Source organism: Schistocerca piceifrons, chromosome 11, assembly GCF_021461385.2.
Source record: "Schistocerca piceifrons isolate TAMUIC-IGC-003096 chromosome 11, iqSchPice1.1, whole genome shotgun sequence".
Classification (NCBI taxonomy): domain Eukaryota; kingdom Metazoa; phylum Arthropoda; class Insecta; order Orthoptera; family Acrididae; genus Schistocerca; species Schistocerca piceifrons.
The window spans coordinates 158,979,834-159,000,941 of NC_060148.1; the positions used below are offsets into that span (position 1 = coordinate 158,979,834).

At 42.7% G+C, this 21,108-nt stretch overlaps 1 protein-coding gene across 5 annotated transcripts in view; it reads left to right on the forward strand.

Moving 5' to 3' along the window:
- The window catches only part of LOC124719889 (zinc finger protein 726-like), a 609,944-nt gene that overhangs the window by 487,712 nt on the left and 101,124 nt on the right, over positions 1-21,108 (forward strand). The window lies entirely within an intron of this gene.

Here is a 21,108-nt window from a genome sequence, read left to right on the forward strand (position 1 = left end):
AACATGGAAAACCTTAATGCACAATCCAGTTACGCTGATAAGGTGGTTGCCATAAAGTGTGTATATTCTGCTCTGATACACTTCGTTTAAATGACAACCTTAATGTGCAGCTTAAGAATAACTGACTATAGTGAATGTTAAGTGCCATTACATCTATAGATGGTATGGCTGCAGTTAATGCATTATTGCAGTGTATTGTGGTGTGGAGTGAGAATTGTCATTTATTTATTGATGACGTACAATAAGTTAGGCCTAATTGTAAATAACTTTAAAGTGACATTTGCATGGTCACCAACCTGAGAAGTATGTTTTGTAGTCTATTAACATTGAATATTACTATTAACTTTGAATATGTGAACAAAGTGTAAGTAGAACTGTCAACACTAAAGTTAAATTTCAGACAAATATCACCTGGAAGTGTAAATTGGTACACAGCCGGTAGGTGCAGAATGAATTTGTATGTTGGCAGCAGTTTTGATGAAGCCATGGGGTTACATATTAAATATTGATAGGTTTGTTCATAATGACTTTCTGCATTTGCTGTACATTGTTACACACATTGCTTGTGAAACTGGCAGAATGTTGCAGTTACTGCTGTCAATAATCTTACATATACATGTCACTTAAAATCTGATGTAGTGCAACTGTTCGTAGGGTATTTGGCTATCAGCAGGCAAACAAATTCACTTGGTTCCACTAATATTTTTATTCTGCCAACCAGAACTGAGGGTCCTGACACAATCACACAAACTACTTGTCAACTATCTGTGCTGAACAAGTCTGTTTCAACATCCATCTTGGGTGCAACTGCAGAAGTACTGTGATAGCATTAATGCAGCATTTGTATTTGAATATATGTGAGTGTTTTATTATAGTTCGTACAAACTATGTGAGGCAATTCATTTGATGAGAAGTATCAGTACAGTAGACCTAAACTATCACTGTGAGGAAATGATAAGAAAGTAAATTTACTAAATTTTATTAAATACAGTAAGAGTGGTTAGACCCAACATAGTTCAGGCTTTGGCTTTTACCCCCCGCATAATGAGTGTTCGACATATAGAATGATATGTATACACAACACACAGCATGTGAATGAAAAGCAATTTGAAGAATCATTCACCTTGGACCTGAACCACAGAACTATTCAAAGGCTACAAGGTTAAAATGGGGTTCTAGCCCCCCCTCGAAATATTGGTTGTGGTGACTGACCCATAGTGCAGCTCAAGGCCTAGCCTAGGTTGAAAGGTGGCAATGTGGGTGCGAGCTGACAAAGCCTAGAAATGTGAAAGTCAAATAAAGGATGTAGCAAATTGACCAGCAGCACAGCCTAATGTTTACTAAAAAATCCAAATGGTGCCTAGACTGTAACCTTTACCCACAATAAGTCTTCTCTTACAATGTGTGCTGAGTTAGTTGATGGACTGAACTTCCATATGATCTTAACAGATGCATGTAGACATTATCTCAATGGAAAGCCACCTTTGCCAAATTAATTAAAACTTAATTTTTGATTGTGTATAGTTTGGGCATGAGGACATGCTGGAAAGTATTGGCTCAAAATTTTTATTTGAAAATTATTGAAGCATTTTAATTAAAACAAACTTAACATTTAACATATTTATTCTTCGTGTTTGTATGTTTATATCAAACATAGTCGCCCTGGCACTGAACCCTTTCTCTCAATGAGACACCAGGTTGTTGGTGTCATTACTGTAGAATGTTTGATTTTCTTGGTAGCTCCACAGCCTCACCTCTGCTCACAGCAATTCATCACTATTATCCTTGAAGGTGTTCTTTAGGTTTTGGAAACAGTTGAAAATTCATTGAATCAAGCCAGGACACTATGGTGGATGATCAATAATAATGAATCAAGGGTGTCACTTGCAGGTTGTGTATGGTCCGGCGTTGTCATGCTGAAGGAAAGGGTGCCCCATGTGTGTGTGAACTATTTGAATCAATGCTCTGTTTTCTGAAGGTTTTCTCACATGTCGACATGGTTAAATAACACACCCATCTTACACACTGTAATTCAAAACTCTCCAGCGAGAGGGTCCTGCATATTCTCAGAAAAGTGGAAACATCAACAGAGTAATATGCGTGACAAGTAATACTTTAACTGATATAAAGAACAGAATAAAAACTTTGGAGGCATTATTTTCTGATAGGCCCTTGTAATAAGTTGATGCATTTCACAATTGCCTCGAATGTTGCAGAATGGTTCCCTTGGCATTGCCCAGCCTCCATTTGGAAGTCATAATACTAAATCCATATACACATCAGCCAAAACATTATGACCACCGATTTGCTATCAATATAAACTCATCCAGGCAATAGCACCTAACCTTGTCTTCTAGTCAGACACGCACGGTGCATGGATTATCAATGAGCATGCTGACCGGGTGTAAAATAGGGACTGCGCACAATCTATCTTAGTCTGACCGAGAGCAGATTTTGATGGCTGGAAGGCTTGGCAGGAGCATTTTGGAAGCTGCACAGCTTGTTGGCTGTTTGAGGAGTGTTGTCGCAGTTGTCTTCAACACAGGGTGAAATAAAGGTTAAACCATGCCCAGACATTATGGGGTTGGGCAAGCACCTGTCATGACAGATGGTAGACATCATAGGTTGGGCAGACTGTTAAAACAAGACAGGCAGCAAACTATGGTGTAACTAACATCAGACTTTAATGCTTGGCAGAGTACAAGTGTGTCTGAATGCACAATGCTCAAAACACTCATAATGATGAGTCTGTTTAGCTGATGACCCACGAATGTGCCAGTGTTAATGCCATGACATCAACAACTTCAACTGAAATAGACAGGTAACTATTGGTGCTGGATTTGGCACAATGGCAGACCACTGCATGGTCCTGCCTTTGTGAGGGTACGGTTCCTTTACTCCTGTACTGGCAGGACCTCCATTATACTCCAGGAAAAGACCATGTGGGCACCCATGGGTTCACTGGAGCTCGTACAAGGCACTATGTTAGAAAAGGAGTATTGTGAACTGGTTGCAAACCACATCCACCTCTTACGTTGTCATTGCGATCTTCAGTCCCGAGACTGGTTTAATGCAGCTCTCCATGCTACTCTATCCTGTGCAAGCTTCTTCATCTCTGAGTAACTGCTGCAACCCACATCCTCCTGAATCTGTTTAGTGTATTCATGCCTTGGTCTCCCACTATGATTTTTACCCTCCGAACTTACCTTCAATACTAAATTGGTGATCCTTTGCAACCTCATTACATGTCCTCGCAACTGATCCCTTCTTCTAGTAAAGTTGTGCCACAAATTGCTCTCCTCCCCAATTCTATTCGGTACCTCCTCATTAATTACATGATCTACCCATCTGATCTTCAGCGTTCTTCTGTAGCACCATGTTTCGGAAGCTTCTCTTCTTGTCTAAACACTTTATTATCCATGTTTCAATTCCATACATGGATACACTCCATACAAATACTTTCTGAAAAGACTTCCTGACCCATACGTTTATACTCCATGTTAATAGATATCTCTTGGAGAGAAAGGCTTCTCTTGGCATTGCCAATCTACATTTTATATCCTCTCTGCTACGACCATCATCAGTTATTTTGCCCCCCAGACAGTGAAACTCATCCACTACTTTTAAGTGTCTCGTTTCCTAATCTAATTCCGTAAGCATCATCTGATTTAATTTGACTACGTTCCATCATCCTCACTTTGCTTTAGTTGATGTTCATCTTATATCCTCCTTCCAAGACACCGTCCATTATGTTCAAGTGCTCTTGCAGGTCCTTTGCTGACTGACAGAATTACGTCCTCCGCAAACCTCGAAGTTTTTATTTCTTCCCCTTGGATTTTAATTCCTACTTCAAATTTTTCTTTTGTTTCCTTTACTGCTTGCTCAAGATACAGATTAAACAACATCAGGGATAGGCTACAACCCTGTCTCACTCCCTTCCCAACCACTGCTACCCTTACATGCCCCTCGACTCTGCCATACAAATTATAAATAGCCTTCTGCTCCCTGCATTCGATGAGTGCCACCTTTGGAATTTGGAAGACAGTATTCCATTCAATATTGTCAAAAGCTTTTTCTAAGTCTACAAATGCTGAAAATGTAAGTAAATATTGCCTCAAGTTTTCCGAAATTTCTATGAAATTCAAACTTATCTTCCCCGAGGTCTGCATCTACTGGTTTTTTCATTTGTCTGCAAAGAATTCGTGTTAGTGTTTTGCACCTGTGACTTATTAAACTGATAGTTTGGTAATTTTCGGACCTGTCAGCACCTGTGCCCTTTGGGATTGGAATTATTATATTCTTCTTGAAGTCTGATGGTATTTCGCTTGTCTCCTACATCTTGCTCACCAGATGGTAGAGTTTTGTCAAGGCTGGCTCTCCCAAGGCTATCAGTAGTTCTAATGGATGCTGTCTACTCCCAGGGCCTTGTTTCAATTTAGGTCTTTTAGTGCTCTGTCAAACTCATCACGCAGGATCATATTTCCCATTTCATCCTCATCTACGTCCTCTTCCATTTCCATAATATTGCCTATAAGTACATTGTCCTTGTAGAGACCTTCTATATACTCCTTTCAGCTTTTTGCCTTCCCTTCTTTGCTTGGAACTGGTTTTCCACCTGAGCTCTTGATACTCTTACGTGGTTCTCTTTTCTCCAAAGGTCTCTTCAATTTTCCTGTAGGCAGTATCTATTTTGCCCCTAGTCATATGGACTCCACATCCTTAAATTTGCTCTGTACCCATCCCTGTTTTGCCATTTTGCATTTCCTGTCGATATCATTTTTTAGATGTTCATATTCCTTTCTGGCTGCTTCATTTACTGCATTTTTATATTTGCCCCTTTCATCAATTAAATTCCATCTCTCTTCTGTTACCCAAGGATTTCTACTAGCCCTCGTCTTTTACCTACTTGATCGTCTGCTGCCTTCACTATTTCATCTCTCAAAGCTACCCTTTCCTCTTCTACTGTATCTCTTTCCCATATTCCTGTCAATGGTGTCCTAATGCCCTCTGAAACTCTGCACAGCCTCTGATTCTTTTAGTTTATCCAGATCCCATCTCCTAAAATTCCTACCATTTTGCAGTTCCTTCAGTTTCAATATACAGTTCACAACCAATGAATTGCGGTCAGAGTCCACATCTGCCCCTGGAAATGTCTTACAGTTTAAAACCTGATTCCTAAATCTCTGTCTTACCAATGCATAATCTATCTAAAACCTTCCAGTGTCTCAAGACCTCTTCCATGTGTTCAGCCTTCTGTCATGATTCTTTAACGAAGTGTTAGCTACACTATGTGATCAAAAGTATCTGGACCCCAGGCTGAAAATGACTTAAAATTTCGTGGTGCCCTCCATCGGTAATGCTGGAATTCAATATGATGTTCGTCCACCCTTTGCATTGATGACAGTGTCTACGTTTGTGGGCATATGTTCAGTCAGGTGCTGGAATGTTACTTGGGTAACGGCCGCCCATTTTTCACAGAGTGCTGCACTGAGAAGAGCTATCAATGTCGGTCAGTGAGGCCTGGCACAAAGTCGGCACTCCAAAACTTTCCAAGGATGTTGTATAGGATTCAGGTCAGGACTGCATGAAGGCCACTTCATTACAGGAATGTTATTGTCATGTAACGACTCCACCACAGGCCGTGCATCGTGAATAAGTGATAGTGTTGAAATGTGCAATTGCCGTCCCGAAATTGCTCTTCAACAGTGGGGAGCAAGACGGTGCTTACAACATCAATGTAGGCCTGTGCTGTGATAGTGCCGCACAAAACAATAAGTGGTGCAAGCCCCTCCATGAAAAACAAGACACCAATTTAGGCTAAGTTTCCTTTAATTTATGTCTATGGTCACAAACTTTTGACCATCAGATCTGCAACAAAAAATGGGAAAAACATAAATACTCGCAGATTGTCTACAGCTTAAAAAAAAACAATAAAAAGACCATAATGAAAAGTACTACTGACATATTTCTGCACTTTAAATATGAAGAGGCATACCTGTTTCATAAAAACAAAGTCCTAATGTACTGCAGCATAGTAGCATCGTTAAATGTTAAATCAGCACCAGCATCGTCAAATACATTATCAATATACCGCAACATATAAATTACATCACATGCACGAGTCATGTTGTCAGTAGTGCTACTGTTGACAACAAGCTGCTGTACAGTAGCCACAAGATGTTTGTGTTGTAAGGTCACCAGATGTCGCTAATGTTGGCAAACACTAGTTTTCAATAATTAATTGAAACAGCAGAAATAAAGGGGGATACAATAGTTGAAGTCTGTAATAAGCTTATAATTTATAAAAGGCATTACAGTAATAAAAAGCAGTAAAAAGACATAAGTAATATTGTTATAAAGAGGGAGAGTTAAGAAACAGTGGTTGACATGTGCTCAAGTGCCAATATTCTAGATAATGACGTTAATATTGAACACCAGTGAGAGTGCACCTGGTAATATTAAACAACCATAAAACAAATTGCTAAAGGAGCCACAAATGAAAGTAAACATAGTGCTGCACATAATTAGTGCCCTCTGTTAGCGCTAACGCCAGTATTCCGCACAGGTGGGAACTGGTTGGAGGAACATGATCGGCAGAGGGCCCTTCGTACCCTATGGCACTCCGTTGCAAGAAAATAATGATAAAATTCTGTAACAGTGGATGATCCACACTATCTGATTAATGCAGGCTATGAAATGAATAGGGAAGGAACAAGAAGATACTAGAGTCATGCGTAAAACATATGAAAACTAAGTAAATATGTGATGCACTCAATACTAGGTGAACTTATCAACACACCATATGTAACAGAGGCGTGCAGTGGTTAGAGTAAAACATTGTCAAGTAAAGCAAAGTAGGCACTGGGCACAATCATTTTGCCAGTTAAGCAGTTTAGTTGGTTCTCTGTTTTTTGCTTCATAAATTTCAAGCTCCTCTAACAAATTGAGTAGCTGCTCGACCATGAAATCCAAGTTTTCTCACCACTTGCCTGTCATAGTACTTGCAGTTGATCCTGATGCAGTGTGCAATGCCTGTCCATTGGTCTGGATAGATGTCTGCCTATTACACATTACAACCCTCTTTAAGTGTCGGCAGTACCGGTCAGTCGACAGACGAGATCGCCCTATTTGCTTTTGTGCTGTACATGTCCCTCCATGTTTCAACATCACTATCACATTGGAAACAGTGGACCAAGGGATGTTTAGGAGTGTGTAAATCTCACATACAGATGTATTACACAAGTGACACCCTATCACATGACCACATTCGAAGTCCATGAGTTACGCGGAGTACCCCATTCTGCTCTTTCATGACTACATAGGTCGCTGATGTGGAGTACCTTGCAGTAGGTGGCAGCACAATGCATCTATATGAGAAACTAATGTTTTTTGGGGTGTGTGGATACTTTCGAGCACAGTGTATGATGAAGTTATGTTCTGTGCAAAATTCTATCAGACGGCTTCCTCTTTCATTCCTTACCCACATTCCATATTCACCTACTACTTTTCCTTCTATTTTCCAACTTTTGAATTCCACTCCCCCATGACTATTAAATTTTTGTCTCCCTTCACTATCTAAATAATTTTGTTTATCTCATCATACATTCCTTCTATTGTTTCATTATCCATGGAACTAGTTGGCATATAAATTGTACTACTGTGGTAGACATGGGCTTCATGTTCATCTTGACTACAATAATGCATTCGCTATGCTGTTTGTAGTAGCTTACCCACACTCCTTTTCTTTTATCCATTATTAAACCTACACCTCCATCACCCCTATTTCATTTTTATTTATAATTCTGTATTTATTTGACGAGAAGTCTTGTTCCTCATGCCGTTGAACTTCACTAATTCCCACTATATCTAGCTTTAACCTATCCATTTCCCTTTTTAAATTTTCTAACCTACCTGCCGAATTAAGAGATCTGACATTCCATGCACCAATCTGTAGAATGCCAGTTTTCTTTCTCCTGATAACAACTTGGTCCCGAGTTATCACCACCTGGAGATTTGAATGGGGGACTATTTTACCTCCAGAATATTTTACCCAAGAGGACGCCTTCACCATTTAATCACAAAGCTGTAGTTTCCCCTTGCTTTCACCTGCTTGCACTATCAGCACTGCAACACCATTCTGGTTAATGTTACAAGGCCAAATTAATCATTCATCCTGAAAGTTGCCCCTGCAACTACTGAAAAGGCTGCTGCCCATCCTTCAGCAACCACATGTTTGTCTGGCCTCCCAGCAGATACTCGTCCGTTGCAGTTTCACCTTTGTTACAGCTGTCTGTGTTGCTGAGCCACACAAGCCTCCCAACCAGTGACAAGATCCATGGTTCATGTTAGGTCCACCTCTTCATGATGATCATATTTTGCAATGGCAGTGGCATTTTTCATCAAAATTATGCACCATTTCACAAGGCCATGAGTGTGGTGGAATGGTTTGAGGAACACAGTGGTGAGTTCCAATTGATACAATGGTCACCCAATTTGCCAGCTCTGAACCTGATCGAACACATCTGGGATGTGATTTAACATAACGTGTGCCAACTACCTCAAATGATCTACCAAGGCCTAATTGCTTCCATGCCACAATGTCTTCCTGCTGTTATCTGTGCCAAAGGTGGACATACCAGCTTTTAGAGTGGTGATCATAACGTTGGGGCGGATCAGACTATGGCACTTACCATAATTGAAAGAAGATTGTTTTAGTGTAGTGATGGTGATAATGATAGTGGCACATAAAATTCGGCCAAACAGCACATGCCGCCCATGAGCCCTGCATGGCTCACCCTCCAGTCCAGCTTCAAGACACCGACTGCCTGTGAAATGCACTGCTTTTCATTGCCACCCAGTGTGGCTCCACAACACCACTGGTGCCATGAGCTCCGAGCTGTGAGATGTGACATCTGGCTGGCACATGGGGCTGGAATTCAGAGACGGACCCCCACCATATCTTAACATCCCCCGCCAAACCAAATTCCCCCTGCCCCGCCATTAAAAAGCCCTTTACATGTGACTCTCCTTCACCTGCGTAATAAGCACACGTGAGTCTTTACTTGTGCAGAAATTCAGAACCAGCTGGTTTGCCTGGCTCACCACCCTGGCAATCTCATAGGGTACAGAGAATTGAGGAGCCAGCTTGCTAGCGAACCTTAACTCCGCTTTTTGAGCAATATTAGGATTTTGGACTAACACTGTCCCCAACTTTTGCACTGAACTATTTAGTCCATGATTGTTGCATGGATAATTACCAGAATAGTCACCCTTCTGCTTGGAATGAGAAAAAAAAGAGAAGTTGTTCATAACAACTAATAGGTGCCTAACACCCACACATGTGGAAGTGGTCCTATATAATCAATAAAAAATTTATGCATCAGGTGTTTCTCATGTGTAGACTCCAAATGCCCCATGGGAGAATTCGGGTTGGGCTCAGCTCCCTTACAGCTCACACTCCCCCCACCAAATTCTGGATGTCCTTATACAGGGAAAACCAGGTGACATGTTGAACGATCTTCACCCCCACCAACCTCCAGTCTTTGTTATACAGGGAGGACCAGGCGATGTGTTGTCTGATCTTAACAGTTGTATAAATGCCCAAATGACTGCCTAAGAGGGTGTTATGGAAGTAATGAGCCAAAACCTAACTAAGAGGCTGAGTGTCAGTCTCTAAACAAAAGTCTCGGTGTTCAAAATAAAATCTGAATTTGTCAAGGGAAAACAGAACTGCCAAGGCTTCCTATTCAAACATAAAATATTTCATCTCCACAGGTGAAAGTTTTAAGGTGTGTAGGCTATAGAGCATCAGCCTGCCACAGACCCATCTCATTCTGTTCCTGCAGGAGGCCAGCTGCCACTTTCTGTTCCAGAAGAATTACAGGCGTCCATCTGCAAGAACAAGAGGAGCTCAAAGTTGGGTATGGCTAATATTAGTTGGTTAGTAAGCGCCACCTTAATGCCTTCAAAAGATTCCTGATGACTTTCATCTCATTTGAAATTTCTTGAATCGTTAAGGCATTTGCCGTGTCTATGAACAGTGCCACACCTTTCTTATTTCTAGGAACTGTAAATTTTCACAAATCACCAGTATACTCCTGGTCAATTCTAATGCAATCAGTGGAACTAAGATGTCCCGAGAATGAAACCTATGTACCAGTGTGATTTTCGATGGTTTCACATCAAGTCCCACCTCCCTCTGGTAAACCAGGTCTGCAAAAAGTTGCAGCTGTCCAGACAGACTAGCACTACAAATAACAATGCCATATAGGTAATTATAGACACACTTGAAATCACCCAAAACACAATCTAGAAGGCAAGACAGAATGGCAGCTGCCACTGACAAACCAAAGGCCACCCTGTTAAAATCGTAGAGGTTCCAGTCTGTACAGAAGGCAGTACTATGCTTGGAATCCTCTGTTAGCATGATCTGATAATATGCCTGATTGAGATCCAGGACAGTAAAATACTGAGCCTCACTCAATGAAGAAAAAAAATTAGGTAGATTTGGAAGTGACAGATTCCAAAACTACCTTCTCATTAACTGCACGATAATCCACAACTGGATGAAACACTGCTCTGCTGCCCATAGGTATTGAGAATATGGGAGAAGCATAGGCTGAGGTTGAGGGCTCGATGACCCCATCGAACAATGTATTATTAATCAAAGCACATATACATTTCATCTTTGATAGAGAAAGTTGTAAAGATTGTACCTCTCTGGAATGTCATTTGTAAGGCGAATCTTGTACTGGATTTTATTGGTGATGTCCAGTCTGTTAGTTAACATCTGCACTAAACAATCAAGAACTTCCAGTACCTGCTTCACCTCTACTAGACCAAGGTGACTGAGCCCAAATGGCGAACGTTGCGGTAGCGCTATGAATTCCAGTGGCAACCCGACAGGAGCACAACATGAGTTTTTCAGCTGGGTTAAATTTCAAATAAACAACCCTGCCTTGACAATCTAATGCCAACCCATTGCCACTTACAAAAACACACCCCAAAATTAAATTCACTGAAAGATTTTTAATTACTTCCTACTTCACAGGCCAACAAAATTTTCCAATACTCAGTTTTGACAACCAGAGGCAACATCTGCCCAGTGAAAGCTTGACATTTGGAGGATGGATGCAAACAAGGTAATTCACAGGTATGGCAGAACTCCAAATACCACAGATAATCTAGACGACAAACTGAACTACCATAGTTGAGGAGGGTGCACACTGGTTCCTAGTTAAGTTGTTCCCAAAGGTAAGGCAGTGGTTTCCATACCTCAGACTTGACACAGACACAGCACTCCGGTAGTAGAACACTACCATACCTCTTCTATTCCTTGTGACACCAGCTGTTTGACTCTCCTTCCATGGAACTGGAAATTGCCATACAAGATGCCCCTCTTTGTTACACTGGAAACACATCCTATGCTTGTTCCTTCTGGGTGGTCCCCTTTTAAATTGCCTGGAATCTCGATCCCCATCTTGATAATGATGCTGAAACCCCCATCACTACTGGTGCACGAAACTCTGGCATCTGTAGCGGACACCAAAGCCTCTAATCCAGTAAAAGATGTGCATTTATGATCAAACGTAAGCCATGTGGCTGCATTTTCTCTAATATATTATTGAGTATTTGTATCTCTGTGACTTGCCATTCCAAGGCTGGAATGGCCATACATATTCACCTATGTACATAGGAAAAGGTTCATTAGAAAACTGCACTTACCAAATGTTTATGCTTGAGCAGCCTCTTAATATGAGATAATTTCAACCCAATAATTGATTTCCAGGATTCCTCGATCCTGTACTTCTGTGTAAAATTCGACTGAAAACACAGCTTAACACACGGGGTACAACGAATGAACAACATTATTGGAGATAGCAAAAGCATCAGCATGAAACATAAATTAGACCATGATCCACAGAATGGATTTCACCTGTCTTAAATTCTAATTTTAAAGTTCTATTATAGTTTGAAGCAGTAACATTATTTGGTAAGGTAATTTTCCAAATGAATTCCCCTCTGGTCCTTGAAGGTGTTTGTAGTATTGCTACTGCTTCCAGCAGTTATCTGTTGGTGGGAGAATCTTGCTCACTACCTATTGCACCTAATTTCTCTAAATCAAGGTGGCTGACACCACTTTGCAAGTCATCACCTGCCCCTGTAATTGCAGAGCTAATCTAACCTGCTCAGAATAGACTACGTCGTGAAATACCCCACAAGTGATTAGCCCAATGAATCAATTCTGTCTGAATTGCGCGTATTTGCTTATGGTTGCGCTGACTACTTTCTAAACACTCTACCTCCTGACACAAGGTTGTCATGGCCAGAGCTCAGTCAGGGTGTGCAACACCTACCGCCCTGATGCAGTTCGTACTAATCACCAAGGGGTAGTCCACACTGGCATGCAGATGAGCCACAAGTTAGGCAACACTGCCCTTACATGGCAGCTGACACACTTTTAATTCGTAGATCAACTGTTGCTTCTTCAATAAGGACAAATTGGGACAGTCATTGGACCCCATGTTTAGCAGTGGATACCTACACACACACACACCTCATTGTGAATGACAGTATGAGGATATGAAACTTCCTGGCAGATTGAAACTGTGTGCCCGACTGAGACTCGAACTCGGGACCTTTGCCTTTTGCGGGCAAGTGCTCTACCATCTGAGCTACCGAAGCACGACTCACGTCCGGTCTCACAGCTTTACTTCTGCCAGTATCTCATCTCCTACCTTCCAAACTTTACAGAAGCTCTCCTGCGAACCTTGCAGAACTAGCACTCCTGAAAGAAAAGATATTGCGGAGATATGGCTTAGCCACAGCCTGGGGGATGTTTCCAGACTGAGATTTTCACTCTGCAGTGGAGTGTGCGCTGATATGAAACTCCCGGCAGATTAAAACTGTGTGCCCGACCGAGACTCGAACTCAGGACCTTTGCCTTTCGCGGGCAAGTGCTCTACCATCTGAGCTACCGAAGCACGACTCATACCCGGTCTCACAGCTTTACTTCTGCCAGTATCTCGTCTCCACAATATCCTTTCTTTCAGGAGTGCTAGTTCTGCAAGGTTTGCAGGAGAGCTTCTGTAAAGTTTGGAAGGTAGGAGACGAGATACTGGCAGAAGTAAAGCTGTGAGACCAGGTGTGTGTCATGCTTCGGTAGCTCAGATGGTAGAGCACTTGCCCGCGAAAGGCAAAGGTCCCGAGTTCGAGTCTCGGTCGGGCACACAGTTTTAATCTGCCAGGAAGTTTCATATCAGCGCACACTCCGCTGCAGAGTGATAATCTCATTCTGGAGTGTGAGAATACCTTGCCTCCTCCCCCCTTTCCTTCCAGGAAAATAACCATCCTCTGTTACCAACCAAACATCCAGCAGGAAAAGGGAAATTAAGTGGGAGGAGGACTGGAGAGACTGGGGTTCACATGAGTCACCATTGTTCATTGAAACATATTTATTTAAGAAAAATAACTAAAATCAGATGCATTAGCAGGGTTACAAACAACACTCTGAACTTTTCGAGTTTAAGACATTACGCACCTTAGTTAAGTGACAGTGAAAGACAAAAGCTGTGGCTGGCTTCAGTTCTTAGATTTTAGATTCAAAATTTCCACCTTCACAAACTGCAACTGAGAAAATGCTTCAACAAATGAGCAAATAACTATTTGGAAACAGATGGCTCTTTAAGACAACAGAGAAGCCTAATTCATCTCAGAGGTAAAAACTGAATAGCTATACAGGAAGACATAGCAGTTTATAGCTGCCTCAGGACCACTAGAAAAAGGAAATTCTTAAAATACCTAGATAATTTGAAAAAGTAAACAAGTGCACTGATTTCTGGAGCTGCCTTCAGGCTGACAGAACAATTGTCCTTAAATCTTACCCCAATGAGCAGGTAAGTAATTAATAATAGAATGAGTTCACAGATTGATATAAATGGCTTCAGGCACAGTGAAAATTCTATTAAGGTATACCACAGAAAATGTGTAAGTGACATAGTAAGTGAATGTGCATGCATAGCAGTTCAGAACACCATTTAAAAAGGAGAACCGGTAATTAGTACCCTGAACCAACTTGTAGAAATAAGTAAGTAAAAGGTGGGGAAAGGTCACCCCATGACAACTTTAAAATATCAAACAGTTGAACAATTAAATCTAGTAAGCAGTAACTAGCCGTGAGGCAGAATAAATTTCTTTCACTCTCCATCTCACAAATGGCTAGTGAACGAACACAAAAAATCCTTCAGAGCTCAGCAACACTTGATAGTTTTACGCAGTTTTGCTTTTTCCAGCCCGTGAACCTCAACCTTTCACAAGGCTGGACATCTGAATATGACATGTGATTGACATAGAGCCAATCAGCATGTGGCCATCCTAATAGGGCTCGACACAGTGTACAAGAAGAGCACTCGACCCAACAAACCCCCAAACACCAAAATTTACAAAATGCTAATACAAATTTCAAACAATAATTTACATAACTTCAGTGAAAGCGGTCCAAGGGTAGCTGGCAGTGGTGCATTCCATGAAGCTGATGTACTGAGTCAATTTAAACACCCACAATATGATGAGCACACACTGAGTGAAAGTCCAAGACAAAGTGTACCAAACTGTACAAAATTGGACCATACTAAGTGAGCACCTAAATTCCACTGTCATTCACACTTAATACAGCCACATGACCACAGTAGTTGTGTAGATCAGTGGACTCTTCAAAAACTTGGTCTAAGGCTAAGCATGGTCACACTTAAAATAGTGTTCAGGATTACCAAATCATCGAATCCACTGCTGAACGAGGGGAATTGAACAACACCCCTTGTGGGTCTGGGGCTTAGAATAGGCCTGAGGTATTACTGCCTATTGTAAGAGGCAACTAAAAGGAGCCTCACACATTTTTGCATTTATGCAATCATCCCCTGTAAGGTTTGCCCACTATTTTTAAAAATTTTTTTGAAGAGTGAGCCAATTGGGGAAGGGCGTCTTACATGATGCATCATGTGCTGAGACCTATCGCATCCTTCGTCGACATGGATCTGCTCTTCTGCTCATTCTCCAACTGTTGAGCGATGTCACCCTCCTGGGTGCATATTTTTTTAATCAAATGTGCAGAATCGTTCTCTACACTGACGATGATAATGGACTTGTTTGCACGTGATACCCAGCACGGTAGCCAGTCCGTTGTGGTGGGGCCACCATGTACCTTGTTGGTTGTAGTCCCCTGACCACACAGGGATTGCTCTGCTGATGCCTGCGTTGCTAACTCCCTATGTATGCCGAGGAGTAGATGCCCATCACCCTGGGGCATTGGGACTCCTGGCAATGGCCATCCAGCCAGGTGGCCTTTGCTGCGGCTGGGTGGCACCTGTGGGGAGGGCCCCTGGTAGGAGTGGGTGGCATCAGGGCAGATGACACGCAATGAAGTGTAGTACATCATCTCTTGTTGGTGGTCAAACACCAGAACTCTAACCGTTTATGGGCTCAATTCATCACAACCCCAAATCATTCCCCTCCATGGCCACATCATGGGAGGAACATCAGGCTAAGGATGGCAGTGGCTCTTATTCACCCTGGTACCTTGTGTGCTCAAGAGCTGATGGGGAATCTTACATAATGACAAAGCCTCAGTTTCTTGTTGAGCATTTAGAGGACAAGTTTGGGGAGGTGGGAGGCTTGTCCAAAATGAGATCTGGGTCAGTCTTGATCAAAACAGCATTGTCTGCCTAGTCACGGGCGTTTCTGGTTTATGACAAGCTGGGGATGTTTCTGTAACCATCACGCCCCATAAGACCTTAAATATTGTCCAGGGTATCATATTTCAGAGACCTTCTTTTTCAGTCTGACAATGAGCTTCGTGCCAATTTAGTGGCGAGGTGTACATTTCATTCAACGTGTCCACCGGGTTTCGAGGGATAATCAGGTGCCCATTGGTGCCTTAATCTTAGCCTTTGTGGGTGATACATTACCCAAGAAGGTAAAAGTGATGGTATATTGCTGTGATATAAAGCCCTATATCCACCCCCCAATGCAGTGCTTTAAATGCTGGAAGTTTGGCTTCCTGCTGTACTTCCAGCCTCACATGTTGGGATTGCAGACGCCCGTCACACCCCAATACTCCATGTGCCCCGCCTCCCATCTGTGTCAACTGCGGAGAGCACCATTCACCTTGTTCACCTGACTGCAGGATTCTCCTGACTTATACCGAGGCCAAGAGGAAATTTGAATGCCTACATCCTGTACAGACGACATCGTCTTACGTCGCCGCTACAACCATTCTAGCCTCATCAGCTCTGCCAACTCTAGTCGCTTGTCAGTCGGAAGGCTACACCTGCCCCCCTTGATGGTGGGGTGCACTACCCTCCCTGTTGCTTCTTCACCACCTACTTCAGGAGAAATACCCCCCCAATTGTCAGGGTATCAATCCCCACTTCTGCACTGGGGAAGCGTAAGTCTTCTTTGGCTCCTCTTGCCAGGAAGGGGTCCCTTGGCTCACTCCCTTCTCAGGTTTCTGCTAGTGGGAACGATGACACCCGCCAGTGGCTGAAGAGACGAAAAGCAGCTGGTCATAGGTCTTCACGCTCATCCTCAGTCTTGGAGACTGAATCAGCGAAGTCCTCCCAGCCAGGGAAACACAGAGCAGTGAGAGGAATCCGAAAAGAAGTTTCCAAGACCAAGGGAATTGTGGTGGCACCCTTTCCACCACTATGTACAATCTCTGCATCTGCGGATTAGGTGGGGATTGTGGCGTCTGCTGAGCACCCAGATCTCTCCAGACCTTCAGACACAATGGACATAGATTGCTTAGGCAATGAGTCGGTGGCAGCAGGTGATCCTGAGGTGTAAACTGCCTCATTGAATGTTCCATACCTCCTCAGCCTCACTATGTCATCCTCCAGTGGAATTGCGGCAGTTTCTTCCACCGCCTGGCGCAGCTACACTCTGTTAAGCTTAACACCTGGTTTCTGCATTGTCCTCCAGAAAACCTGGTTCCCGGCAATGTGGATCCCTGTCCTCCGCGGCTGTAAGGGATATTACAGGAACCGTATTGACTATAATCGAGTGTCAGGTGGAGTTTGCATTTATGTCCTTAACTCAGTCTGTAGTGAACATGTGCCCCTTCAAACCCCTCTAGAAGCTGTGGCTGTCAGAATAAGGGCGCTGCAGGAAATAACTGTCTGCAATGTATATCTTCCTCCAGACTGTGCAGTACCCCTGAATGTATTAGCCGCACTGATTGATCAACTTCCTAAACCTTCTGTACGACTGGGAGATTTTAATGCCCATAACCCCTTATGGGGTGGTACCATGCTTACTGGCTGAGGCATAGATGTCGAAACTTTACTGTCGCAATTCGACCTCTGCCTCTTAAATACTGGGGCCACCACACATATCAGTGTGCCTCATGGTACTTACTCGGCCATTGATTTATCATTTTGCAGCCCAGGACTTCTCCCATCTATCCACTGGAGAGCACATGATGAACTGTGTGGTAGTGACCAATTGCCCATCTTCCTGTCACTGCCCCAGTGTCAGGCTCTGGTGTGATAGTGTCTTTCAATCACAATAGCAGGAGAGCACCATCATTCCGGTCCTCAAAACCAGTAAAAACCCGCTTGATGTGGATAGCTATCGGCCCATCAGCCTCACCAACATTCTTCATAAGCTGCTGGTACGTATGGTATGTCGAAGGGTGGCTTGGGTCGGGTCCTGGAGTCAAGTGGCTTGTTGGTTCCATGTCAGGACAGCTTCCGCCAGGGTCGCTCTACCACCGATAATCTTGTGTCTGCCATCCGAACAGCCTTTTCCAGATGGCAACACTTGATTGCTCTCTTTTTTGACAACACTTGATTGCTATCTTTTTTGACTTACGTAAAGCATATGACACGACTTGGCGACATCATATCCTTGCCACATTGTATGAGTGGGGTTTCCCGACACCACTCCTGATTTCTATCCAAAACTTCCTGTCGTTCCGTATGTTCCGTGTCCAAGTTAGTGACTCCCATAGTTCCATCCATATCCAGGAGAAGGGAGTCCCGCAGGGCTTTTTATTGAGTGTATCTCTATTTTTAGTGGCCGTTAAGTCTACCCGTGGTCTAGGGGTAGCGTCTTTGATTCATAATCAAAAACGTCTTCGGTCCCAGATTCGATCCCCACCACTGCCTAAATTTTGATAAATAATCAGCATTGGCGGCTGAAGACTTCCGGCATAAGAAGTCAGCCTCATTCTGCCAACAGCCTTGTCAAAGCGAGCGGAGGAGCGGATAGCCTAAAGGTAGAAGAATCAGCAATGATCAACGACATGAGGATGCAGAAGGCAATGGAAACCACTGCATTAAAGACACGTAACGTGTATCCACAGGACATGTGGCCTGTAATTGAAGTGTCATGATGATCTCTCCATTGTCAAAAGATTCCGGAATAGTCCCCCATTCGGATCTCTGGGAGGGAACTGCCATGGGGGAGGTTACGAAAGGATAACGTTCTACGAGTCAGGGCGTGGAATGTCAGAAGCTTGAATGTGGTAGGGAAACTAGAAAATCTGAAAAGGGAAATGCAAAGGCTCATTCTAGATAAAGTAGGGGTCAGTGAAGTGGAAGGAAGACAAGGATTTCTGGTCAGATGAGTATCGGGTAATATCAACAGCAGCAGAAAATGGTGTAACAGGTTTAGGATTCGTTATGAATAGGAAGGTAGGGCAGAGGGTGTGTTACTGTGAACAGTTCAGTGACCGGGTTGTTCTAATCAGAATCGACAGCAGACCAACACCGACAACGATAGTTCAGGTGTACATGCCAACGTCGCAAACTGAAGATGAACAGATAGAGAAAGTGTAAGAGGATATTGAAAGGGTAATGCAGTATGTAAAGGGGGACGAAAATCTAATAGTCATGGGCGACTGGAATGCAGTTGTAGGGGAAGGAGTAGAAGAAAAGGTTACAGGAGAATATGGGCTTGGGACGAGGAATGAAAGAGGAGAAAGACCAATTGAGTTCTGTAACAAGTTTCAGCTAGTAATAGCGAATACCCTGTTCAAGAATCACAAGAGGAGGAGGTATACTTGGAAAAGGCCGGGAGATACGGGAAGATTTCAATTAGATTACATCATGGTCAGACAGAGATTCCGAAATCAGATACTGGATTTTAAGGCGTACCCAGGAGCAGATATAGACTCAGATCACAATATAGTAGTGATGAAGAGTAGGTTGAAGTTCAAGACATTAGTCAGGAAGAATCAATGCGCAAAGAAGTGGGATACGGAAGTACTAAGGAATGACGAGATACGTTTGAAGTTCTCTAACGCTATAGATACAGCAATAAGTAATAGCGCAGTAGGCAGTACAGTTGAAGAGGAATGGACATCTCTAAAAAGGGCCATCACAGAAGTTGGGAAGGAAAACATAGGTACAAAGAAGGTAGCTGTGAAGAAACCATGGGTAACAGAAGAAATACTTCAGTTGATTGATGAAAGGAGGAAGTACAAACATGTTCTGGGAAAATCAGGAATACAAAAATGCAAGTCGCTGAGGAATGAAATAAATAGGAAGTGCAGGGAAGCTAAGACGAAATGGCTGCAGGAAAAATGTGAAGACATCGAAAAAGATATGATTGTCGCAAGGACAGACTCAGCATACAGGAAAGTCAAAACAACCTTTGGTGACATTAAAAGCAACGGTGGTAACATTAAGAGTGCAACGGGAATTCCACTGTTAAATGCAGAGGAGAGAGCAGATAGGTGGAAAGAATACATTGAAAGCCTCTATGAGGGTGAAGACTTGTCTGATGTGATAGAAGAAGAAACAGGAGTCGATTTAGAAGAGATAGGGGATCCAGTATTAGAATCGGAATTTAAAAGAGCTTTGGAGGACTTACGGTCAAATAAGGCAGAAGGGACAGATAACATTCCATCAGAATTTCTAAAATCATTGGGGAAGTGGCAACAAAACGACTATTCACGTTGGTGTGTAGAATATATGAGTCTTGCGATATACCATCTGACTCTCGAAAAAGCATCATCCACACAATTCCGAAGACGGCAAGAGCTGACAAGTGTGAGAATTATCGCACAATCAGCTTAACAGCTCATGCATCGAAGCTGCTTACAAGAATAATATACAGAAGAATGGAAAAGAAAATTGAGAATGCGCTAGGTGACGATCAGTTTGGCTTTAGGAAAAGTAAAGGGACGAGAGAGGCAATTCTGACGTTATGGCTAATAATGGAAGCAAGGCTAAAGAAAAATCAAGACACTTTCATAGAATTTGTCGACCTGGAAAGAGCGTTCGACAATATAAAATGGTGCAAGCTGTTCGAGATTCTGAAAAAAAGTAGGGGTAAGCTATAGGGAGAGACGGGTCATATACAATATGTACAACAACCAAGAGGGAATAATAAGAGTGGACGATCAAGAACGAAGTGCTCATATTAAGAAGGGTGTAAGACAAGGCTGTAGCCTTTCACCCCTACTCCTCAATCTGTCCATCGAGGAAGCAATGATGGAAATAAAAGAAAGGTTCAGGAGCGGAATTAAAATACAAGGTGAAAGGATATCAATGATATGATTCGCTGATGACATAGCTATCCTGAGTGAAAGTGAAGAAGAATTAAATGATCTGCTGAACGGAATGAACAGTCTAATGAGTACACAGTATGGTTTGAGAGTAAATCGGAGAAAGACGAAGGTAATGAGAAGTAGTAGAAATGAGAACAACGAGAAACTTAACATCAGGATTGATGGTCACGAAGTCAATGAAGTTAAGGAATTCTGCTACCTAGGCAGTAAAATAACCAATGACGGACGGAGCAAGGAGGACATCAAAAGCAGCCTCGCTATGGCAAAAAAGGCATTTCTGGCCAAGAGAAGTCTACTAATATCAAATACCGGCCTTAATTTGAGGAAGAAATTTCTGAGGATGTACGTCTGGAGTACAGCATTGTATGGTAGTGAAACATGGACTGTGGGAAAACCGGAACAGAAGAGAATAGAAGCATTTGAGATGTGGTGCTGTAGACGAATGTTGAAAATTAGGTGGACTGATAAGGTAAGGAATGAGGAGGTTCTACGCAGAATTGGAGAGGAAAAGAATGTGGAAAACACTGATAAGGAAAAGG